Here is a 13101-nt window from a genome sequence, read left to right on the forward strand (position 1 = left end):
ATAATGTTGAATTGTCCTTGTTCCGATCACTACAGCATAAAACCAACTGTATACTTATTGACTATCGTGCTACTACTTCCAATGACAGCAACGCTATTGTAATTCAATACATGTAAATGTATTTGGTTTTTAAAACGAATATCAATTACGATGATCACTTTTAATCTATAATACATTTAGTGTGGTTCATGTTAAAGGTTCTGTAGTTGTGTGTCAAAAGACGTCAATGCTACTAAGCTGATGAAATTAACAGGAATGTTGATTTACTTGTTCTGCTTAAGCTGCTATTATCGATATTTTTAAGAAACATTTATGAGTGATTATTTTAGCTAAGTTACTTCGCTTTTGGTTGGAAGGCAAAATTAAAGCACCATCGAAAGGACAGGAAGCGATACTTTTAATTAGCACTATATTACATACATGAACTAGTACAAAACATCTTATATGCCGTGAAATGTACGGTATGATCTATGCTACACTATTAATATGTATGTATTAATATCTTATTAATACAGTTTTGAACATTCGAAGTTTGTCAGTGGTATGCTATATGAACAATACTTCCTTGTTTATGATGCCTACGTCACAACCTGTTTGCGGAATCAAGTATCCTCACATCTGATTGAATAAACATGTCAGCTGTTTCACTGAACCTTGACTAATTTGTTTATTAACTGTAAGAATTACAACAATAATGACTGTAAATTATAAAGAAACTCTTTTTCATTTAAAGGAGCTTGTTTTGACCTATGAAAAGGTAAACATTTTAAATGAAATTTATATCTGTTAACTAGCAGAGACGTAGCTAGAGTTTATTTGGATGCGTAGAGCTATTTTATATAGGTGTAGGCATAAGTGCTTAAATTTACAGTGACACCCATTTCTCAGGGGGCCCGGGGGTTGGCTACCAGCAGTTTCAGCCAACGGAGACACTGCCAGTAATGATTTTACATGAATAAATATATTAGTACCAGCATGCTTACGCCATTCTATTATTCAGCTGACAGTGGCATAGCAAGAGGTAGAGGAAAAGCTGTCCCTGCCACACACACAAAACATTTCATGGACGAAAACTGGGACGGCAAAGAAAATTAACCAAATTAAAATAGCTATCATATACGATACTGGATAGGATACTTTATGTTACAGCACTGTGTTAAGTGCTTCTAAGAAGGATTCTCTCTTTAGCGATATGCCTTATAAGCATATAAAGAGGTTTCTCTTAACAGGTTAACTTTGAGTCAGTAATTGATACTTCTAGAAAAAGTTCCGTGAGTCGAACTACAATGGATTTTCGTCTTTAATAAAAGGTCACTGAGAAAGGAGATAAATGCCAATCCCCGCCTTCATGTCCTATTATATGTTTTAAATGTTTTATGTATTCAATATTTACAAGGCCTTATCCACAGGGACCATAGGAATACGAACTTGGCCAACCCCCCCCCCCCCCCATCTTCCCCTCGAAAGTTTCTAGCAAATGGTTAACAAATGTTATAACACCCGAAAGCAAATGTATTTAATATATAATGAAAATGATAGCATCTTTGCTTCTAAACACCCTTACCGAGACAAAATTCTCTCAAAGGTGAGGGGACGCTCCTCCCCTTAAGCCCCACCCCTGTCTTAAGATCTCTCCCTAGTACGGACGTCCACCTAAAATTTGAATTAAATTTCTACAGAATATATACATGGCATACTGCCATTACAATGCAATTCAAGTACTCCACATTTACATTTCAATCTGTGTTTTATTGACCTTTGACTTGGAGTATATTATTTTGGTAATAACATATTGTTATAACTAACTAAACAAATCTCCTCCGTAAGTTCCCCATCTACAAACTCCTGCAAATGCTTTGAGTAAATGTTGCATCATTTTATTCAAGAAGTTAGTGAACTAGAAGCTACAGTGATTATAATTTATGAATGGGGGTGGCTGAAAGCTTTATGCCAGAAAGAAGATGCTTAATCTACTGTACTTACCCAATGTACTGGCAGGTCAAACAACTATTTGCAGTTTGATAGTCTTATAGGTTACACAGTCCACATCATTTATAATACATCTTAATGTTAGTCATCTTCCAGATCGTTATCATAGATCGTATCATAAATATTTCCTTTTTATCGTAAACCAGTCGTCAGCAACGAAAGAAGATGCCCTGGAGCGTGAGAAGCAAAGGGTAGAAGGAATCACTCCAACTGAGTGAGAAGGAGGACATAAATCAATTAAAACAGAAATAACGTCTGGATCTCTGACCGTTTCCATCTGAGTAAAAGAAGGTATTTCTTTCAATCTTAGAAGATCATAGTAAGCCAGCAAACACGCCGAGTGAATTTGTTTGAAGACGGAGCTGGATAAGTGATTGAATTCAACGTTCTACCTGTGCCGTTTCGCAGATTGAAAAACCATGTTTAACAAAAAAAAAGTTTACTTGTTGAATTAAAAAAAATAATAATTGGAAAATATCGACAAACGTTTCAAACGTTGTTCTCTACAATAATTACAAACGAGCATAAGGTGATCAATTAATGGTACAGCTATGTTTCTTCTAGTGATAGCCTACTTAGGCTAACGTGAGTTCGACCTAATTTTTTTCTTCTTCAAAAGTAAAGCCTTGGTTTAATGTCAATTTTGGATGCAGTCAACTGTCATTTATCAAAATAGCAGGGGCCTAGGCTAAATTTAAAGGGATCACTAGGACGAGGCTATTTAAAGCACTGGTAGCCTAGCCTAAGTTATGCTTATTGCAAATACTACCCTAGACTCTAGCCCTGGTCACTGAATTATCTTGAGAGCCATATCATCACATGTTGATAAAGACATGTTCACCATGTTCAAATATTGCGTAGGCCTGGACTGGGCAATGCACAGTTTCGTTTGATTGTTGTGAATCAAGACTTGATCCCTTTCGAAAAAGTGTTAACTGGTATTTGATTAAAAAGTAAAGCTTTCTTTGCATTCCAATGAAATGCGAATTTAGTGGTGAGGGATGGGGAGGGGTGTTGGGGGTTGCAGTATAATATACCTTAAAACATTGTTAATGCACTTATCCCAGAAACTCATTGCATTAGTGTCAGTAACTCCCCATTCCCCTAATTGACACCCACATTGACGATTGAAGTTAAAAGAACTTTTTCAAAATTATCTGTAGAGAGTTATGTTACAACTCTCTGAAAATACCAGCACTTTGTTTACAAATCAAAGGTGACATATGCTCTGAAGAAAAATTCCTAACTGGCCTCCACCATCTTAAGCAAGTATGTATCCACTTTAAAACTTCAACCCCCTATATGAACTAATGCCAAACAATGGGCATCATTTGCTTTTGGTTTCTAGGCTCACTTTGAAGAAGATCAATTTAGATCAAGCTACCGGAAGGAAGAAATTGAGGAAAGGGGCTGAACCAAAAATTTTCCTGCACAGGCCTACCCCCAAAAGGCGAATAGCCCCGAAGGAAAGAAGCAAGGTCCTTGCTAAGGTTCACTTGAAATCGCAAATGGTGCTCATTGACCACTCATATGCTTCCCTATCACATAGTAAGCAACAGTTAACAGACGGTGAGAAAGATGAACCTAGTGGGTGACTCTTAGACTGAATCCAGTTCCTGCAACCACAGCAATAAAGTCTTTGGTTTAATCAATGCACTTGTGTGTTAGAGACTTTCAAATGGACACTCAGTGGCAGTTGGTTCAGATATAAGGTTTTACCTGCATCATGAAGAGTGGAAGGGAAACTTGCCTCATCATTTGAATAATGGACTCAAGGATAGCATCAAATCATGTTTGGATTGAGCTGATATTCCTGAGAGTAATTTACGTTTTCACTGTTATTTTCATCAATAATATGCACTGATTGCAGACTGTGAGAAAGATGAACCTGGTGAGTGAATCTTGAAGTTAACTCAAGTTCCTGCAACCACAGTTTTAAAGTCTCTGTTTTAATCAATGCAGTTGTATGTTTGAGACTTTCAAATGGACACTCAGTGGCAGTTTGTTAAAATGTAAGGGTTTAACTTCATCAAGGAAAGGGAAGGAGAAACTTCCATCATCATCTGATAATGGACTCAAGGATAGCGTCAAATCATGTTAGGATAATAAAATTGAGCAAATTTCCTTGAAAGTAATAAAGTTACTGTATATATTTCACTGCCATTTTCTTCATAGCAACATATTAAATATCTGGCAATTTGAATGTTTGTATTATTATGTTCATATTAGTAAGCTGTTTAGCTCACACACTAGCAAATGATCAAGTGGCAACAACTGATGCAGTATATTTAAATAGGAGTATATATTCCCCATTAATGAGAAAGAAATATAACAATTGGTAAAATGCAGTTTTAAATTTGCAAACACTAGATACAATCAAACAAACGACAATGCTCATTTACAAGATAATCTACTGCCCTATCTTTCATATCAATCTGTCATATCCGTAGGTCACAGTTTACAGTAACTGTTAAAAACAATCTCCTTTGATGAGTACTTGGTTAGATTCCTGCAAATTTTTCAATGTAAGATTCATGTGTGGAAAATTCTCTTAACATCATCTGAGTGTCGTTAATAACTTTAATATTGTAGAAATGTAATAAAAACAATTAATCATTATACATCACTTTTTCTGTTATTTCATTCCTTTTAACAATACACAAATATGATATGATATATTCTTCTATGAAAGAGTTAAAACTAAGATTTCTTTTTACATTTCAGTGCATAAAACTGAGAAAGAGTTCTGAATGTGGTAATAACACAGAACACAGAAGGCACTTCGGAAGGTAAGTAGAGAAAAGAGGGCAATAGGCAAAAATAAAAGAATGCAAGAACTTGCCTTCAATAGAGGGTTTAACCCTGATCAGTTGCTTTCTAGTCACTTCGCCCCACAACCATTTCGCCCAACTGCCATCTCGCCCAACCAGCTTGGTCATTTCGCCCAACCAGCCTGGTCATTTCGCCCAACCAGCATGGTCATTTCGCCCAACCATCATAGTCATTTCGCCCAACCAGCATGGTCATTTCGCCCAACCGTGTTGGTCATTTCGCCCAACCCTATTTGTTTTAATATTCAGTCAGAATAATATTACTTTTTCTATTCCACTAGTTCAATTTGATTTATTTTGGGTTAGGTTACTTCGTAATAGGTAAATAAAAAAGTGAGGTCCGCTCGATATCGATCGGAGTCTGAGCAGTTATTTCGGGTATAATGGGAGGATTACACTACTTTAGGCCTTTACGCATACAATGGAAGTTATTTTATTATACAAACACAGGGGAATCGGTCTTCATAAAAAACCTATCCAACCTAACCCCCAAATCACTGATCCATCCTACTGACTAACAATTCCCGAAAGTTTCCTTATTAAATTGATTTTTTTTTTATAAAACCCGTAATATTGAATTACTATATTTAATCAATGTAACCACTTTATCAATGTAACCACATATGTAAACACATATGTAATCAATTTAACCACGACTTCAAGTTTCCTTAATACTCAGGTTCGTATCCAGTAACGTTAACAATTCCCGAACGTTTACTATATCAAACCTATCAAACCTAACCCTTAAAACACTGATCCATCCTCAAGATTCCTTAATATTCGGTTCGTATCCTGTAACGTTAACAATTCCCGAACGCCTCCTTTTGAAATATCATATTTAATCAAGGTTGGGCGAAATGACCAGACTGGTTGGGCGAAATGACCAGACTGGTTGGCGAAATGACCAGGCTGGTTGGGAGAAATGACCAGGCTGGTTGGGCGAAATGACCAGGCTGGTTGGGCGAAATGGTAAGGTTGGGCGAAATGGCAGTTGGGCGAAATGGTTGTTGGGCGAAGTGTCCTGCTTCCGATCAGTTAAATGCACTAAGCAGCAAAAGCACACGAGAATGCAAGTGGAGCGATGCCACAACGAGAAAAGCTCTCCAAATTCGCTTTGCTTGTAGGACTAAAGGTTACACATTACTCCAAAAACAGGTCAACCATTACCTTCACTGCGTACACTAAGAATAAAGATGAAAAGTGTGATATTTGAGCCTTGGTATCCTAAAAGAATTATTCAAAAAGCTGGAGATAAGAGATAAAGCAATGAAGGATCAGGAGAGAGAATGTTGTTTGACACTAGATGAAATGTCTATCACACCAAATAATGAATTTGACAACTGTTGTTCAAATTCTGGGCAATGTCACACTTCCATGACAAGATGACATTGATTCACATGTAATAGTTTTCATGCTGAGTGGTTTAACAACACAATGAAATAAGTTGTTGCGTACCATCTCACTGGCTATTCATGTGATGGGGCAGAATCTAAGCCTATCATAACAGATATCATTAAAAGCTCATAATATAGGACTTCACATTCTTGCAGTTTCCAGTGACATGAGAAGTATGAATAGCGCAATGTGGGATAATCTGTGGAAATGACTGTCAGACTATGAACAAGATTCCACATCCATTCAACTCCAACCGCTCCCTGCACCTCCTTGCAGATGTATCACTAGTCTAAAAAAAAGTCTTAAGTCAGCATTGGTTAAATGCACCGAAAATTTGGCTTCCTTCTGAGCTGGCAAATACACATGGATCGTCAAGTACAGAGGTCAGTGTGAAACCACTGAAAGATCTTGTCAGCTTTCAAGAAAACAGAGAATTGAAGCTAGCTGTCAAATTGACAGAACTATACAATACTTACACACTCTCACTTTGACAAGATGAAGGTATCACATGCACTCAATTTTGCTTCGGCTTTGCGGTACCTGGTAGATTACGAGGGTCACCTAAAGGATGTTTTAACAACTGCCTGGTTTCTAGAGCTCTGCAACAGATGGTTCAGCTTGATGTCCAGTTTTAATCCTGCCATGGCCTTGAGCAAAGTGAACCAGTTCAACACAAAGCAGATATTGATTGCTTGTCAGACAAACATTGTCTAGGTACTGTCAAATCCACTTCATCATCATTGCTGGTTCCAGCTGAGCTGAGCTTACTAAAAGAGTACAAAGAGGGTTGTTTAATTCACCCAATAGAGCTTGCATTCAAGTATCTTTGGGCAGCTGAAAAGATATTCCGAAAATTGTTATATGGGTGTGTTTGCATTCATACATATGATTATGTTGCTTTACAGAACAGCTCCTTTTTGATAAGCTATTTAAAACGGAACCTGCCTATCACATATTCGAAATAGGACAGGCTGAATGGATTCTAAAATGAAAAGCTTAAAGACTTGGTGCATTTTAATACATCACTGTTCAGGTTAGGCCAGTAATAGCAGTATGAAGAATAAGTAATAATTTAATAATTATCATTATCATTTGGTGTCAGCATAATAAAAACCGAATGATGTCAACAGCACTGTGCTCAGTGGACAGAACTAACAAGTAGGCAGCATACTTTGTCAGTTTGATCCATGTAGCCTTATTAAACACATGACGGTATGATTTATATATGTTAATGGAAAATACATAAGCTACAACATACACCAGTATCAAGTTGTTGCTGTGTTGTTTTTTTTTCTAGACAGACACATTGAGTCTATTGCACCTACCATAGCCTAGTACTACAGTCCTGATAAATTCACACCGCAATATCAGTCTAAGGTTTGCCCATATACTCCCAACTATTGTAACACCCCTGTACCCAGGCCGAGCGGTAGCGTGGGAAATCAGGCAGCTGGAGGCCACCTGATGTCAGGGCAGGGGAAGGGGGGGAGGCGAAGACTTATGCTAGCAGGGCTTGAACCAAAACACAAAAAAAGAGAGAAGAATATAGTTAAAGAGAACTGGGTCTCAAATCAACAATTTAATAGCTTAATTAACTTTAAACATACACTTAACAAAAATAAGGCAGTGACTTTCTGCCGTATACAAATATAAAAGCAAACAACGGGCAGAGATTAAGTTTAAATAAATAACAAATACACTACATACCAGGGCGTGGGCAGCACGGCTCTTAAGAATCACGAGAGTGAATACCCAACACGGGGCGCCAACGGCAGACTGAACTAATACTGCCTAATGTGGTCTCGCCCCGATTAACTTCTGCAATACCTCCGGGGAGAGCCCTAATTTGACCCTACCTCCGGAGTCTAAAAATTCAACGAAGCCAACCAGGACGGGAACTTATTAGTTATACTATACAAAAGGAATGGCGCCCGTAGTCAGCCTTCACTCCCGGACCCGCTCTCTAAAATAAATCAACCTTGCCTTTAAAATAATACTTTACTGTAATTGCCGTGCTGCTCACCGCTGGTCTCCAGTTCTCTGCCCGAACTTCAACGAAATAAATTCAGTTTCCACAATACAAAATACATAAGAAAAACAACGTCTTAATTAAACAAGGTTAAGAGAGCAAGTGAAAGTAAAATAGATTCACGCTAAACAGAACAACTCGTGTAATAAAAGAGCGAATGCCTGGAATGCTGGTGATGGCAGACGACGGGGAGAGCGAAAGAGACCTGCATAATAAGACAAAAGTAAATGGAATGGTGAATGAATGGACAACAAATCGCAGGGTAAATTATTCAAACAAAACGGGAAAACATATTCTTAGTAGCCCTGGGCGCGTTCGAAATACGGGGTACACGCATCCCGAACAACCCAGGGCGTAACACCACCCCCAACTCTCTCGAAAGGACTCGCCCTCGATGTCCAAACACACTACCCAGTAATATAATACATATGACGTGGTAGATCAACTTGCACAATTTCTATACTTCACCAAACATATTCGCTCCCTCTCTATATATACATGTGTAGGGGACCCCCGGCCTCCTAGGCGACCTGAGGCCCCGAACTTACAATTCTAGAGTTCGTTACATCTACAATCTATCACCACCACAATTGGTTTTCTCCAAGACAGCATTTCCGTTCATCTCCAAAAAAAAATCCTTTCCATAACGATCACTGAATCACTTTCCGACCCCCATGCACAGAGGTATGGTGTTCTCAAACATAACGTTCCAGTTTCAATCACATCAGTACCTTCCTACAAATTTTTCAAATATAAGCGAGGTGATCAGTCAAGCTAATATCGTTCGTAATCTTGCATCCACACTGGTGGGCGACGCTTCCGCTTTAACAATTCTGGGGGCCTCTCCCCCTCAGTCTCAACGACATCCTCCAACTCCTCTTCAAGAACTTCCTCATAGCCCATATCAGTTATATGCTTGTCGGGGGCAATTTCTGTTGCTGGCTCTACCGTAGTGTGCTCCGGTGTAACCGTCATTTGGTTAAGTTCATCGGGAGTCACATATTTCTTTAACCGGCCCACATGAACTACTTTCAGTTTTGCAGAATCGATGTGTCTAATACGATACAAACAGTCTGAGAGTTTGAGTGTGATGACAAACGGTCCATTCCATCTCAACTGTAGTTTGGGAGATCGGCCTTTCTTTTTAGCATGTACTGCTACCCATACTTTGTCTTGGACCGAATACGAAGATGCCACCTTGGCGATGCGTGCATCATAATACCGTTTCTGTCGTTTTTGGCCCAGTGTGTTGTGGTCGCGTGCAATGCGGAAAGCTTTTTCACACCTCTGGGCGAAGGTCATGACATATTCCGAAGTTGTAGAGGCAACCACTGTTGAGACTGGTTGGCCGATCATCAGTTCTAGTGGAAGTGTAGTCTCTCGTCCCAGCATTAGTAGATTCGGGGAATACCCCGTGGTTTCCTGCGGGCTTGAACGAAAGGCCATTAAAACCAAAGGAACATGTACATCCCAATCTTTCTGATTTTCATTTACATACACAGAAAGCATTTGCTCTAACGTACGGTTGAACCGTTCTACTAAACCGTCTGACTGTGGTCTATATGCAGTAGTTCTTGTCTTTTCTATCCCTAGTAACTTACAAAGTTCCTTAAACAAATTAGACTCAAAATTTGACCCTTGGTCGGTATGAATAATCTGTGGCACACCAAAGCGTGCCACAAACTGTTCAGCTACTACCGACGCTACAGTTGCAGCCTCCTGATTGGGGACCGGATAAGCCTCTGTCCAACGGGTAAAATAATCTGCAATTACAATAATATATTTATTGCCATTATAAGTCTCTGGAAGGGGGCCCAAAACATCTATGGCAACCCTTTGGAGAGGCTCACCTATCTTAACAACTTTCATCTGCGCCCTCGATTGGGGGATGGGGGGCTTACGACGGGCACAGAGCTCACATTTTCGACACCAATTTTCAACATCTCTTTTCATACCAAACCAGTAGCATCTGGCTAGAACTTTCCCTCTTGTCTTCTTTTGTCCTAAGTGACCCCCGGTTGGAGAATTATGTAACTCGTACAATACATCCTCTCTCAGGACCTGAGGCATCACTATTACATCCCTATCGTGGGCACCGGTATTTGACACCCAACGTCTATACAATACACCATCCTTAATGCTTAACAGGTCCCATTGGCCCCAATAAGCTTTTGCCGCCCTATCTAACCCACTAATCTGCTCCCAGGGAGGACGAGAACCACTCTCCTTCCAATTCAACACTGGCCCAATATTACTATCCTTTAGTTGGTACCCCCTGAGCTGCTCCTTGGTACAGCTCTCAACCCAATTAGAGTCCGCCGTAACTATGTTACATAACCCTGGGGTCTCTATCGGAGGGTTGGCAGGCAATGCTCCCGAATGCACCATGGGGGGATCACTTCTCGACAAAGCGTCTGCATTGGCATGCACTCTGCCAGGCCTAGTTTCTATCTGAAAATCATATGTGCCCAGCACTTCCAGCCACCTAGCTACCTGACCCTCGGGGGATTTAAAGTTATACAACCAACGGAGGGAGCCATGATCCGTGCGTAACAAAAATTTCCTGCCATAAAGGTAGGGGCGGAAATTCTTAATAAAAGTTACAACAGCAAGAAGCTCTCTACGTGTTACGGAATACTTCTTTTCACTACTGCTTAGCGTACGACTGGCATAGGCCACAGGATGTTCTTCACCCCTAATGGTCTGAGACAACACAGCCCCTATTGCCGTATTGCTAGCATCAGTATCAAGGATAAACATCTGACTAAAATTTGGGTAGGCTAAGGCGGGAGCTGTCGTCAGTTTAGATTTCAGAGTCTGAAATCGTTCTTCACACTCCTCAGACCACAGAAACCTTTGGCCTTTCTTTGTTAGTGCATGGAGGGGACTAGCAATTTCTGCAAAGTTCCTAATAAATTTCCTGTAATAGGAACACAGTCCCAGAAATCCTCTTAGTTGCTTCAGTGTTGTGGGAGGGGGCCAATCTGTGATTGCTTCGATCTTACTGGGATCGGTACCCACCCCGTGATCAGAGACAATGTGACCTAAATACTTGACTTCCTTTTTGAGCAAGTCACACTTGGAAGGCTTAAGCTTCAACCCTGCCCCCCTTAATCGGTCGAAAACTTCTCCTAGGCGTACTAAATGCTCCTCTATCGTTGGGGCATATATTATGATATCATCGATATATATAAGACATATTTGCCAATGTAACCCACGAAGTACCTGCTCCATTAATCTCTGAAAAGTGGCAGGGGCGTTGCACAATCCAAACACATTAAACTCATAAAGACCACTACCCATTGAGAAGGCTGTCTTCTCCCTGTCTCTACGGTCCATTTCGACTTGCCAGTACCCACTTTTTAGATCAAGGGTAGAAAACCACTTAGCCCCTGACAATGCATCTAAGCTATCATCTATCCTAGGCAATGGGAAGGCGTCTTTATTAGTAACGTCATTTAACCTACGATAGTCTATACAAAACCGCAAAGAGCCATCTTTCTTTTTCACTAGTACCACTGGGGAGGACCACGCACTCTTAGAAGGAGAAATGACGCCTTGCGTCAACATCTCATTCACTTCGGCCTGTGCTTCTACCCGTTTATGAAAGGGAAGTCTCCTAGGGAGCTGTCGGATTGGGGTTGCATCACCCGTATCAATGCAATGCTTAACCAACCCAGTCCTTCCTAAGGGGTCACCTTCGCAAGAGAACACACTACGGTTATCCTGCAAAAACTGCCTCAAACGAATACGCTCACAATCGGGTCCACCCTCCCCACTTCGATGGAGCAAATCTTCCATATCGGCCGGTAATCCACTGGTATAATTTTCTCTACCTCATCTACCTCCACAACGTTGGCAATGGGGGAAACTATGCCTACATGGGTACCTTTGTACAATGTTACAGGATTCGAAGTACCATTTAATAGTCTAATAGGGACAGTCCTTCTAGAAGTATCAACTAAAGCACGTCCAACTATAACATGGCGGCTTTCAGGCACTCCTGGTTTAGTTTCCAGTAGGCCTGGCCCATTCCGCTTCCCCGGGGGCACTCCATATATCAATTCTAACACCCCTGACACCATAATCTCGCTCTCTGCAGGGATAAAGACTGCCTCAACCAGTGCTACCCTAATTGGCTGATCCAGCGGAGTCTCACAAAGAGGAACAGCTAAGCGGGTCCTACCAACAAACAATAGGGGTTCACCTCCCAATTGTATCAAACATTCATGTTCTCTTAAAAAGTCAATTCCAAGTAAACCAGGGGCAGTGATACTGGCAACTAGGACTTGCACTGGAATCTTCAGGGTGTGAAATTTGAAAGTTAAATTACATTTACCTTTTACTTGGAGTGGCCTACCATCAACACCGGCAAAACTGGCTCCCGTCTCAGTAAGTGGAGCCAAATTACCTGCAGAGCATAAACGCTCCCATGTCTGAACACTAATGATGGTAGTGCCAGCGCCAGTATCTACTAAAAAAGGAATCTCGGTATTAGAGATACATATATTTGCACACAAAGCTCCCCCTGACTTGACCTTCTCCCCATTTCCATAACGTTGCAGGGCTTCAATTTGCTCAGTCGAGGGGCACCCCTCATCCCCGACTGACTCTAGTTTCCCGATCCCTGTCTACTTGGCTTAGAGGGACAGTACCGGCTAATGTGACCTAACTGCCCACACCTCCAACACTGCATGGGACCAGGCCCAGACCCAGTCAAAGGGGGTGGCGCTGGCGGACCTTGCTGAACAAATTGACTTAACCTAGCATTGTCCTCCAAAAGTTTTCCCAATTGTACTTCCAGCCTATCCAATCTTTCAGTAATTCCGCCAACCGCATCCGACGATGCCGAAACAG

The 13101-nt window shown here is 40.7% G+C and overlaps 1 protein-coding gene across 5 annotated transcripts in view; it reads left to right on the top strand.

Moving 5' to 3' along the window:
• The window catches only part of LOC139973681 (fibrinogen-like protein 1), a 122132-nt gene that overhangs the window by 19815 nt on the left and 89216 nt on the right, over positions 1–13101 (top strand). For 2 of the 5 annotated variants that reach the window (XR_011795286.1, XR_011795287.1), the window contains exons 2-4: positions 2136–2280; positions 3338–3880; positions 4714–4778. The exons of 2 other annotated variants lie outside the window; for them this stretch is intronic. The gene's annotated coding sequence lies outside the window, so the exon portion shown is untranslated. Of the gene's footprint in view, positions 1–2135; positions 2281–3337; positions 3881–4713; positions 4779–6370; positions 7472–13101 lie in introns of those variants that run through there. One more of the 5 variants, XR_011795285.1, reaches the window with a different exon arrangement.

This window comes from Apostichopus japonicus, chromosome 9 (assembly GCF_037975245.1).
Source record: "Apostichopus japonicus isolate 1M-3 chromosome 9, ASM3797524v1, whole genome shotgun sequence".
NCBI classification, from domain to species: domain Eukaryota; kingdom Metazoa; phylum Echinodermata; class Holothuroidea; order Aspidochirotida; family Stichopodidae; genus Apostichopus; species Apostichopus japonicus.